The 13,601-nt window shown below is 31.8% G+C and overlaps 1 protein-coding gene across 1 annotated transcript in view; it reads left to right on the top strand.

Annotated features, from left to right (window-relative positions):
• Positions 1-3,498: 3,498 nt before the first annotated feature.
• Hil (peptidase hillarin) overlaps positions 3,499-13,601 on the top strand; it is a 30,237-nt gene continuing 20,134 nt past the window's right edge. The window contains exon 1 of the mRNA XM_083079452.1: positions 3,499-4,110. The gene's annotated coding sequence lies outside the window, so the exon portion shown is untranslated. The remainder of the gene's footprint in view (positions 4,111-13,601) is intronic.

The following is a 13,601-nucleotide window of genomic DNA, read 5'->3' as shown; positions in this document are numbered from 1 at the left end:
GTTTGCTTCATCTCAAGAATTATATTTTATAAAAAATATTTTTACTGTTCCAGCATTGCACGAAATGCTTGAATTAGTACATGAATGTTTAATTTTTTCTCAATGTAATGAGAAGAGAGTAGTTTACTTGTCAAATAAATTTAATTTCAAACACTTTTACCTTATCTTTATTAATCTTCATCCGCAGATAGAAAATATAGATTAAAATATTAATTTTAGTTTGCAAAAATCAATTGTAATATGAAAATTATTATTATTTTTATATTAGAATATCGAGACATTTCCAAATTACTTGCAGAAAAACTAAAATTAAATATCGTATGTTTGCTTCGTTTCAAGAATTATATTTTATAAAAAATATTTTTACTGTTCCAGCATTGCACGAAATGCTTGAATTAGTACATGAATGTTTAATTCTCTCTCAATGTAATGAGAAGAGAGTAGTTTACTTGTCAAATAAATTTAATTTCAAACACTTTTACCTTATCTTTATTAATCTTCATCCGCAGATAGAAAATATAGATTAAAATATTAATTTTAGTTTGCTAAAATCAATTGTATAATAATATGAAAATTATTTTTATATTAGAATATCGAGACATTTCTAAATTACCTGCAGAAAAACTAAAATTAAATGTCGTATGTTTGCTTCGTTTCAAGAATTATATTTTATAAAAAATATTTTTAATGTTTCAGCATTGCACGAAATGCTTGAATTAGTACATGAATATTTAGCTCTCTCTCAATGTAGTGAAAAGTTACTTGTCAAGTAAATTTAATTTCAAACGCTTATACCTTATCTTTATTAATCTTCACCCACAGATGGAAAATAAAATTTAAAATATTAATTTTAGTTTGGAAAAATCAATTGTAATATGAAAATTATTATTATTTTTATATTAGAATATCGAGACATTTCTAAATTACTTGCAGAAAAACTAAAATTAAATATCATATGTTTGCTTCGTTTCCAGAATTATATTTTATAAAAAATATTTTTACTGGGCCAGCACGAAATGCTTGAATTAGTATATGAATGTTTAATTCTCTCTCAATGTGATGAGAAGAAATTTTAATTTATTTATCGAATTAAATTAAATGAATTTACTTTCAAACGTTTATGTTTTATAATCTTCATTTATAGATAAAAAGGAAAAATTAAAATATCAATTTTAGTTTGCTAAAATCATTTGTACTATAACAACTGTTATTTTTATATTAAAATATCGATTAAGACATTTTTAAATTATAAGAGAACTGAAATTAAATATATTTGCTTCATTTTAAGAATTATGTTTTATAAAAAATATTTTTACTATTCCAGAATTGAACAAAACGCTTCAATTTATTCCATGAATACTTAATTCTCTCTCAATGAGAAAAGAGTAATTTACTTGTCAAATAAATTGACTTTCAAACGTTTACAATTTTTATCCAGATAGAAAATAAAGATTAAAATTTTAGTTCTATTTTAGTTCACCAGACGCTAAAATCAATTAATATAAAAATTGTATTGTTTATTTTAATATAATAAAATATTATCGAGATATTTCTAAATTACTTTACTCGCAGCCATTTTATATCAAACGAGAAAAATGATCGCTCCTCACCTGCCTCTTCGAATATGCAGAGATATTCATTCTCATCATTAATTTTCAATATTATGTATATTATTATGTATCTTGTCATTAAAGTTCAGATTGAAATTCTGGAAAATTTCTTCAAAATCAATTAAAACAAACAAAATTATTACCTCCTAAGAAATTAAAAGGATTTTTGATGGAAGAGGAAAAGGGAAACGCACGTCTCCCGATATGTAACATCAAGAAATCTGTAATTATGCAAATCGCATATGCTAACGGAATGCGAAGTTGACCGGTCGCGCGGTCTGACTTATTTCCAGTCCGCAAATTTACATGGTAAATTTGCTGGCACACCTCGCTCGTGTCACCGTGAAAATTCACCTTTGGCCGCGATGGTCACACGAGAGTATTATTTGCCCGTCGCGTCCCAATTAAAGGAGATACAGCGCGACTCTGTCAAGCTGCAGTATCCAATTGACATTCATTTGTGAGAAAAAAAAATTCCGCGTATCTATTATTTTTTTTTCCTTTCTTCTTCCTCTCCTATAAAAAACAGAAGTGGTACGAGCTCGGCTCCCACAAACGTTGGAATTAAATGGAGTGTACAACGAACGGAGGGGAGTACGAGTCTCTCGTGATGTCGGAGTAATGTGTAATATGTCGTTATACCTTTCTATTGCATCACCGCTTTGCAAAATCGCTTCCCACGCACGTGCGAAACCCTCGCGCACGTCATGTGGGCGCTTTTGCGCTTTCTGCCTAGAAATGGTGGCTCGCGCAGGAAGCGAGAGAATCGCTTTAAGGATAAGCGGCGGTTCAAACGCGCGTTTCATGCAAATTTCTCGCAGATTCATGATTCATAAGCCGCAAACTGCCATCGCCGGTAAATAGCCCGCTATATCGAACTCTGTCGGCGGCTTCGTTAATATACATGTAATCCGTCCTTGCGTGTATCTATTCCAGCATCTGTCGAATCATCATGCTACGTCATTACATTAAGTTATTACATAACAACATTGTATGAAACCTCCAGCAATTTGCTCCTCATATGTATTTTGGATATAAATCAGAAACTTTTTTATATATATTGTTGTGTAATCAATGTATGTAGTCGGAATCTAACGTGAAAGATAAATTATTTTATTATTTAATAATTATTTATTATTAAATAATTATTATTAAATTTATTTATTTATTATTAAATTATTATTATTTATTATTATATAATTATTATAATATATTTATTATATAATTGTAATATAATTATTATATAATTATTGTATAACTGTTATATAATTGTTATATAATTATTATGTAATTATTATATAATTATTATATAATTATGTAATAATAAATAATATTATGTATTTAAAATTATTACATATTTATTATTGTTTAATTATCATTTATTATTAAATTATTATTATTATTGTTATTTAATAATAATTGTTTGTAATTAAAATAGATCGACGCAATCAAATTCAGATACGGTAATCTAAGGAATTTATCTATTATGGATTTACCTTTTTCGGATGTAATTTTTTATATAATATTTTAATTACCTGTTTTTGACTTGAATTGTAAGAGCTAAAAATGATAGAAAATGCCAAAATATAATAAAAATATTCAAATACTCATATTTATGGCATTTCCGAGAAATCTGTAGACTTGAAAATATTTCACAATTATGCTTCTATCCATCTTTGAAGAAAAGGAATTCATGTTGAGGAGAGAGAGAGAGGGAGAGAGTAACATCCGTTCACAGAGTACACCTTCGAACGGACCCTCGCCAGGTGAGCGCGCGCGTGAGAGTGACCGTTACGCAGGTAAAACGCAGGTAGGACACCGCAGGTAGGTTCTCCAACCTCCTGGCGCCACCTGCGCGTTTCGTCGGCGGTGCCGACTCAAAATGGCCGTTTCTCTCACCTCAGACCTTCCCGGAACGTCGTCGGAGGCAGGTGGCGATATATTCGGGGGGCCCGATATTTCCAGACTCGCGGGGCCGCCTCGCCTCAGAGTGTCGAGACCTCATTCCGGACGGCGGACCTGCCGAAAGCGTGTCACAGACGTTCGTCGGCGCGAGGGAAGGTCGAGAGTGCGCTAATCGTGATCCGCGATAGAGACGCGTGCGATCTCTGACTCGTGCGTTCGATCGATTTCGAGGATCGTTGGAACAGGTGGAGATACCCGCTGGTATCCGATTCCTCTTCCTCCTCCTTCTTCTCGTCTACCGCGACCCGCGAAACGGAGTTGGCTGGTGATTTCGATGCGCGGCGCGGAGATAATCGGTGGATCGAGGGGGACCGCGAGGATATCGCGACGGATATCGTTCCGCGGTGCTCGAGGCTCGTCGTCGTCCGCGATCTCTCACCTGGCCGAGGAATAGGGGTGGATCCAGGACCAGATTCCGGAGGACCAGACGAGTCGAGCGAAAGAGAGAGAGAGCAAGAGAGAGAGGGAGACATGCCTGGCAGTCACGGAACCAGTCATCAAGACCGCTCGCGGACGAAGCGAGGATTATGAGGACGTATGTATCGGCGCGAGATATATTCGCGTGAAAATTCGAGTCGCCACGATTATTCCTACCTGTCTGCGAATCATCCGTCGCCCTCTTATCCGACGCATCGGTTCTGGAACGTTTGACAGCGACACGATTATTGTCGCATTTAATTCCCTTTTCTCGCTCTTGCAATATTTTCATCAGCTTAACAAATTACGAAGCGGATTGAATCTGTTCGCGGAGCTCCGTGAACGATGGGAGAAATTTTCTAGAGAGTATTCCTCGACATTCGACGATCATTCATCTTTGTGCGCGCGAAACCTGTCGTAGGATTGAAATTAGGACACGTGCCTGAAGCGTCAATGGACGTATCGCGAATTTCAAGTGTTCCAAGCTGAGTCGTTACTTGAAATCTCGCGACTCTTTTTTGACGAGAAGGTGAAAGATCCCCTTATCAGGACCATCGGAATAATGATACGTTCCACCTTCGTAATTAAATAAGAAATTAAGAGACCGTTATTTATCGGTCACGCGTTTTACGCGGTTTAATTGACTTTTCGCTTCGTTAATCAAAGCTGTAATTAAAGTTAATTAACAAAACGGAAATACCATTAATATCCTGATCGCGCAGGATATCGCAGGATATCGATGTTAAATCACTCGTAAAAATTTACATTGTATCAATTAAAAAGCCGAATGGCAGCGTCGTTTTTTCAAGAATCCTTCTTTTTGCAACAGATTCCTTCGTGTCACGTAATAAATAGAATTTATCGACGCGATATAAACACGACACGTACTCTTGACATGACATATGTAGTATCTTTTTTATTACGTAACGATCGGAAAGTCGCTAGAAAAATATTCCATTAATTGACTTGTTGTTGCCAGATTAATGACACATCCATTTCCTTTTTCATTCGATAAAATATCCTCGTAATAGTGAAGTTGGTGTGCGTGCGTGGCATACGCATCGTTTCGGCTTTCGTGGACTGACGGGCGTGAAATACCTAGAGAAGGTGGGCCAGAAAATGGGGACATTCGAACAGGCGAGGAATGCGCGTAAATCATTTTCGCGTTCGCGAGACGCGTCTCGCTTTCTTCCTTACTTTCCGAAAAAAGCCTTCTTTCGCGCCGCATCTATTCCTCGGATGCGCGTTTTTTTCTTTTTTTAAATATTATTTTTTTAAATATTATTTTATATACATATTATATTTTATTATTTTATTATTATCTATTTTTATTTTTTTATTATTTATATTTATTTTTGTTAACATTATTTTTTTTAAATATTATTTTATATATTATTAATTATTAAATATTTATATAATATTTATTAAATATTTTATTTATTTTAATATTATATTTTTATTATTATATTTTATTTATTTTAATATTATATTTTTATCTTTCTTTTTTAATTTTTATATTTGACGAGCAATAAATGACGGCGGAAGATGGGTCGATTTATAAAGGAGACCGTATTATGCGACCAATGGCACTTGGCGGCCGCCCGTTTCTCACTCCGGAGTTATGCAATTCGCCATAATCGTGCCGCTCCGATCGCATTCCACGGAGAGTCGCCGTTCTCGGCGTACGCAAGACGCGGACCCGCGGATGGTCGTCGACCAGGGACGGATCTAGGTGAATGGAAAGTAATGGAAGTCGAGTCTCAAGTTTCTCCGAGTTGAGATCTTAGAAGCGGAGGATAATCTCGTACGGCACTTGTCGGGATCTAGGATTTTAGACGCGTTTCTTTCGACACGTATCTTGTTGTTCCTTCGCTTCAAGTCTCTTTGTATTTAAAAAAAAATCTAAGAAAAAGAAGATAATTATTCACTATATTTTTCTTGATCAATAGTCTTAAAAATGTGCCCCATCACGTCTCACAATTAAATTTAAAATATTTAAAGTAGAAGCTTCAAAAAGAGAATATTTTTTAATGTAATTTAATTATGATATATTACGATAAATGTGCTAGAAGAGTTTTATTCCGCTCAAAATTAAGTATAATTAGAATTTTCGATATCAAAGAAATTGGTGCAATGATTAAAATTAATAATACTACCGAGATTAAATATAACTGTAATTTTAAAGTTCCATTTTTTTGCGATATCAGGTAAACGAACCAGTGAGTGAAATCGAAACGAAAATATGCATTTCTACTATCTAAGCTTTTTTAATCCAGATTCACAAAAAAACAAAAATACACGAAGTAAAACGAAATATTTAGATTTAGAAAAAATATTTTGTATTCCACGTGAAATATTTTTGTTAAAAACACTTTTTCCAAAAATATTTAGGAGTATTTTTCAAAAATAAATACTTCATATACAAAATTTTCTTCTCATCTCGACATTTTGCTTTATTTTATACATTCATGTTTTTGAAATATGGATTAAAACAAGCTTAATGTCAATAAAAATGTAAATTTCTTTTTCAGGAATTTGTCTTGTTCAGGAACTGATCTTGATAAAAAATGTCGATTTAAAATTGTGCTAAAAAAATTACTTGATTTTATTATATCGCAAATAATTGAAAGTTTTGAAATTACAGTTCTATTTGATCTCGGTATCAATTTTAATCATCGCTCCAATTTCTTTGATATCGGAAGCTCTATCAAACTATTATCGAGACTCTTGTCATCCACACCTGCGTCTGTTGGTGCAAAAGAATTATATTCAGCGATAAAGTTTGAATCTTGGGATTTCCGCGTCAAAGAGTAAAGCGCCTAGTTTAATGAGACGTGTCATTTCCGTTATAAGAGCTCCCTCGATCAGGCAGATGCTCGTTAATCGAATAGCATTTCATTATGAAAATTTATCGTCCGATTGAAATATATATATATATGCAGTTCTATCAAAGAATCGCGCGGATCGCGACGTATTCAATTGATCGCATTCTGCTGGTGGCTAACAGGACTCGTATACCTGTCTGGACTCTATCGCGTATGCCCCGGTAACTCGATGCGAGACGTTGTTAGCGCTATCGGGCACACAGTTACGTCATAATCAATATTACGCATTATTAGTTCCATCGTCATCGGCAGTTAATGGCATAGATACTAGCTTATATACCGCGATGTAACAAGTATAAACATTAGGTCGTTGATGAAGCAGGGTATTTCGAGGCGGATGGTAATGACCGTATCTACTTATGCATCGTGTTATAAATTCAATGGGCGAATAATAGCAAAGTGCAAAAGTAGGTGAATCAATGACCAATGTCGATTACCTCGTTTCTGCGCCCCGCGGAAATACTCTCTTCAACTGAATCAGTGAAAATGTCACTGATTCAAGCAGAGACGAGATTTCACCGAAGGTCGGCGAATATGTGTCGCTGGTTTTCAATTATTCTACAGCTAATATTCCAATTCAGAATTATATGAATATTACAGATTTTTATTCTAGAGATGTGACAAGGTCGCAAAGAATGAATGATATTTTCGGTCAAACTTTGATAAATCTTTTACAAAATATATGAATTTTATCTTTTATATATTATTAATAATTCTATATATTATCTACTATAAATAAATATTATAATATATAAGACGCATTTTTTAAAATATCATAGATTGAAACAACCATTATTGCCAACTGATTCAATTTTCCATTCAAGATTTCACTTGCTATGCTTGAATCTGAAAAACCACTGCTAATCATTAATAATGCATTAATATTATTTAAGACGATATACAAGTTGTTTCTTAATAAATGCGAAAAATTTTAGGAGATAATTCTTTGTCGAAAATTAAGGGGGGTTTTTCATATAAACATATACTCCTACATCTTTCCCTGTGGAGTTACACTCCTCCAAAAATGGGGATAAAAATTAGGTGTTTATTTTTTTCTCAAATTTAGAACAAGTTAAAGAAATGAAATTAGGTGAATATTTTTTACTAGTAAAAAGGTTATTTATTAATATTTTTTTCAGCCTCCTGTATTGTTATAAGGGGATGAAACTAGCAACCCTTATTCAATTTTTTATTAGAACTTTTTAATGGTCCAGAATATGATCATCTAAAAATGTGCATTAAAAAGTTTGATTTATTTAAAAACTTTTTTATTTCTTTTATTTTCTTCATAAAACCAATAGTTTTCAAGAAAGAAAATAAAATACGTTATCGTACACAGCACGATGCTAAATAGCATAGGTTTCGAATTACGAGAAGTTAAATTTTAAAATAAAAATAAAATTAGAGTAAATTTTGGGAAATTGGAACAAAAACAAAATTAGAATAAAATAACTATAAAAACCTAAAAAATAAAAACCTAATTTTTACCCCTATTTTTGGAGGAGTATAATTCCACAAGGAGGGATGTAGGAGTATATGTTTATATGAAAAACCCCCCTTAATTTTCAACAAAGAATCATCTCCTAAAATTGTTCGCACTTATTAAAAAACATTCTATATATATTTAAATCTCGATGTAAAAGTTCGATACATCTTTCATTCTTAGTGCTCGATAAAGGTAGAAATAAACACAATAGCAAGAAAGGAATATTTTTCTGTGCTTTTTTTTATGTATATTTTCGAATATTTTTCTCGGCTGTCGCGTGTTAGATATAAATTTGGTCAAATCGCAAATATATTACACTTTGCACTGGCTTCTCCATTCGCCTCTAGATTTTTAGGGTCGTCTGGGGGTAACGAACTGTCTCGCAATAGCGAGAACAGGTCGTGCACACCGTGACCTTATTTACAAAGAATTAGCTCATACCTCGCCGTGTGAGGACCGCGACGCATAAAATCCTTTCTCCCGATACGGCGGTGTGTTCATCTCTTTCTTCCTTCGGAAGAGAAATATTCCCTCTCTGACATGTTCCATTAGTATGGCACGCGTTTCCATCGTGAGATCGCGATCACCTGCGACCTGTGTGATTGCGTCGATTTTGTCGCGGCGGAGATTTGTTAGAGCGACAAAAGGGGAACGACCTCTCGGTCAATTGGCTGCGAAAAATCCCAATTCGCAGTTCCGTGAGTGGGAGAAAGAGCACCGGAGGCTAGGGACGTGTCATGTTTGATGAATGCATTGCTAATAGCGTGTGTTGCAAGTGCTATTGTTCCAATCGTTTACCGACTATAGTGGACACGTTTCGCATGCAGGCTATTGAAAATAGTCATTTAAATAGTTTCGTTTAAATCAATTATTATTTAAAACACTTACTGCATACTTATCTTGAAATAATACGCAGACACATTCAAATACATATATAAAAAATGCTTGTTTTAAAAATATTTTTTAAGAATTGAAATAATAATTTTGAAAGAATCTCATCGAAAATTTTTATTTGAAATTTTTAAATTTTAATTAACCATTTCAAATATTATTTTTTATATTTTTTAAATATTAATTTAATGAAATACGAATAAAAGCGAACATGAGGGAACGTAAAAGAAAAATAAATACAGCGAGTACAAATTTATGAAACTAGTATTCAAATATTTTATTTGTAATGAAAAGAATATAATGGTTTTAATGGATTATTTCAAATTTTTAACGAAAGAAAATATTGATATGTTTTATACATTTGAAATATTTATTTCTGATGTATTAAGGCAACTAAATTTTTCAAACGAGATATTAATTAATATACAAATAAATTATTTTACCTTACTTTAATTATTTATAATTTATAAAAGAGAAACAATTTCCTATATAAATATTTTCATTTTCTATTTAAATATTTTATTTTTTATCCTCATCTTTTCTCGCTTTTCGACCGTACACGAAGAATTCGTTATGAACTACTATTTTTATAAAATTGCGATTTAAAAAAATCTCGATAAAAAATTTTGATTTTTAAATTCAAAATTTCAATACTGAAAATTTTTAAATGTTGCTTTATAGTACTTTATAAATCGTTCTTTTTATTTTATAAATATATATATTCAATTATGTTATAAAAAATATATAAATTTATATTTTATTTTTCCTACTGAAAAAAGAATTTTAATTAGATTTTTAACTAGAGAATTAATTTGTGAAATAAAACAATTTTGTTATATCGTTAGTTTTAATGTAATATTAACTCATAATCGGAATATTTTTTTATTAACGAGGGAAAGGAAGAATAATTTATAGACTCTCAAAATCTTAAATTATACTTACTTGATCGCTAATAACTGCAATACGAGTAATATTCTATTATAAGAATTTAGAAAGCATTGCGGACTGATAGATGCAAGAAGTAGTGCGTTTAACTAATTTAAGCAATATGCTGTTTTCATAGATAAATGGCAACCGAGAGCCTTCTTGAAAGTGAATGATGCTTGAAAAAGAATAATTTCTATCGTGGAAATAATTTCTTTCTAAAGCAGAAAATGCCGACGTTTCGTGCGATATACACTTTCCGTTTATTAGTGCATTTATAGCTTTCTATTCTTATAATCGTATTGCTAATATATAATCATCTCACGTAAGAAAAAAAAACGGAAATGATAGATTCGAATCGATTCGCAGATGTATTGGTATTCTTGAGGTGAAAAATCTATTAAGCGCTCGCAAGTTGAACGATACGTGGGAAAATCTCGTTGCGTTACTGTAGGCATATCGGGGTCATTAAAGGTGTTGCAATTTTACCTCTTTAGTCGCCCACCACGAGAGATATTGGCAATGATTCGTTGCAAAATTTCGCAGGAAAGTGTCGGCGGTTCGGACTCGCCTCGTACACCTTCATTCTCAAATCGGAATAGATCACTTTAATCTGACATCCCCTCCCTCGCCAAGATAACTCAAATTCGAATATAATAATAATTATGAGCTAAACCTTTTTGCTGCTTTATTATTCTAATCATAAATTTATTGAATCTATCAATTAGCAGAAAATTATTAATAAAGATAGGGATATTGATTTAATATGACATTTCTATAAAATGCTTATAGCGAATTGTAAAGCAAAAGAAAAATATAAAATAGAACGTACATCTATAAATATAAATTTTGATTAAAATAATTTACTTATATAAATAAATTTTTGTATATTTAACATATATTAAATATACATTTTGTTATAAACATATATATTTATAAACAATATTTATATAATTTAATTATGAATATACCAAATTAAATAAATATACAAAAATTATTAATTATAATTATTTTACTAAGTATTTCAAATATTAAAAAAATAAGATCTAGAATTTTTTCCATATCATAAAATGATAAAATAATAAAAGTGAACTGCTATCGCAAAACTAAGCAAACATTTACATTCACAGATAAATAATGAATTAAAGTAAAATTAAAATAAAATAAATTAAAATAAAATTCTCACCTCATAACATTTCTTCATCAACTGATTCCTGCCGGGCTTCTTCCTTCTTTCTCGTTTGTCCTTTGCTGGATCTTCTTGACACTCACTCGCACTTCATATTAATTAAACGCGTTGCATTGACACTAGAAACAGTCTATTTAGCATCCGCGGCTTTTTGTTGACGACTGAGAAATTCTAGAATTATTATCGGCAACTTTCCCCGATACTACAAGTAAATTATTAAAACGCGATATTTTATTATCGGCAACTTTAGTCTGATACTGCACCTGAATTATTAATTAAAACGCGATAATAAATTTATTACACGCGTTAGCTTACAATCCTTAATTATGTGTGAAAAATTTCGATAATACGATCATTCATACTTTGATAATATTATAATATAACACATAGGACTCTTCGAGTTGCTTCTCGTTCGAATCTCACTACGCGAATGACAACAAACTCATTGTACGTGTCCGATGTATACAATAACGTACTATACCTCATACGTCATCAATGTTTTGCTACACATATACATAATTATTATTTATACACGCAATTATTTTCGTCGAGTCTTTCGTCAATGTCAATATAATTTATCTATTATTTTCAGATTAATTATTATTTTTTTTTATTATTTTAGATTTATTATTATTTTTCAGATTAAAAAAATGCGTAATAATACATAAATTGCTAGATCGAGTGACATAACGAAAAAGCGTGTATTAACTGTTTGTTAATCAATTTAAGAAATACAAGAAATACTCCGTATAAATTTATTTGGTGATATATTAAATATTTACCGAGAGGGATAAAATGACTTTTAACTATCGCACGATATTTGCTCTTTGTTCTATGCAATAATAATATAGTTTATACATAATACTGTTTTATTATCATAGGAAGGCGTCCTCTTGTTTACATACGACTTTTTTTGTTCAGAGTCGTCGTGTTGTTTCTCAAAATCGATGAACGCGGGAAGATGATAAATTATTTATCAGTTCCTACAAACGATTCAAGATTGTCAATTAACGCGGGTAATTAATTTCCGCGATTACCGCATCTCAACTAGTAATTAGCTCGTCTCTTGACTAGTAATTAACGACAGTATCGCAATATTAGGCTAAGGTTGTCGATGATAATTTTCGAATTTCTCGATAAAACATGGCATAATAAAATCAAATTGATTTTTAAGCGTCGCGTTTAATTGATAAGTATAGTCGTTATTGACGTTGTAGCTTAATATAACTTTGTGTTATCGTGATCTTCGTGTTGTCTCTTTGCAATGGAGAATAAAGTGCCGGCTGTGTGCGATATTAATGTCGGGAGTGCTGTATAAAGTGCAACGCGATCATAATTAATCGTGTTTTCGCGAGTGAGTGTCATGTAAATATCATGAAGGAGCAGTAAAGGCAAACGAGACAGAAGGAGAGCCGGCGAGTCTCTATCAAACGACGGTGAAGTAACGTCATGAATAATTAATAATTCCGCGTCTGACTGCAAATAATCGTCGATAGTACTAGAAATTTCATAGTAAATCTCGATCATTTCTAGAAACTCGTTGTATTAACTGTCGAATCGAAGCATGAAACGAACGCGAATACTAAGCTCGCGTGTTTCAACTATTAGAGAAGTCTATGGTATAATTAACAATTGTATTTTACTGTTTCTTACGTAAAGGCTCTTCACGTGCGTTTGATTCCCATCTTCGGCATCTCGCATATTCATATCCTGTGTCGAGAAGGAAGTCATTTAACGATTTTATAAAGGTGTCTCATACCAGATTCAAAAGTATAAACGAGTATGAGAATTTTCTCTAAACATGTTTTCTAAACTTTATAGTATATTTATTGTTTCTATGAAGAGTTTAATATGTAAATAAAAATTCTCCTTTGTTTTAATCGTGTTTTAAAGATGTCTCATACCAGAAGTAAAAACGAGTCAAAAGTATAAATAAGTATGAGAATTTTAAAATTCTTCAAATATGTTTTTCTAAACTTTATAATATAGTTATTGTTTCTGTAAAGAGAGTTTAATATCTAAATAAAAATTTTCCTTTGTTTTTAATCGTGTTTTAAAGGTGTCTCGTATCAGATTCAAAAGTATAAATAAGTATGAGAATTTTAAAATTCTCTAAACATGTCTTTCTAAACTTTATAATATTTATTGTTTCTATGAAGAGTTTAATATCTAAATAAAAATTTCTCCTTTATTTGAATTGTGTTTTAAAGGTGTCTCATACCAGATCCAAAAGT

Source organism: Camponotus vicinus, unplaced genomic scaffold (assembly GCF_025532165.1).
Source record: "Camponotus vicinus isolate PSW18456_S1 unplaced genomic scaffold, iyCamVici1.0 SCAF_10, whole genome shotgun sequence".
Classification (NCBI taxonomy): Eukaryota; Metazoa; Arthropoda; class Insecta; order Hymenoptera; family Formicidae; genus Camponotus; species Camponotus vicinus.
This window is presented reverse-complemented; position numbering and strand designations above follow the sequence as displayed.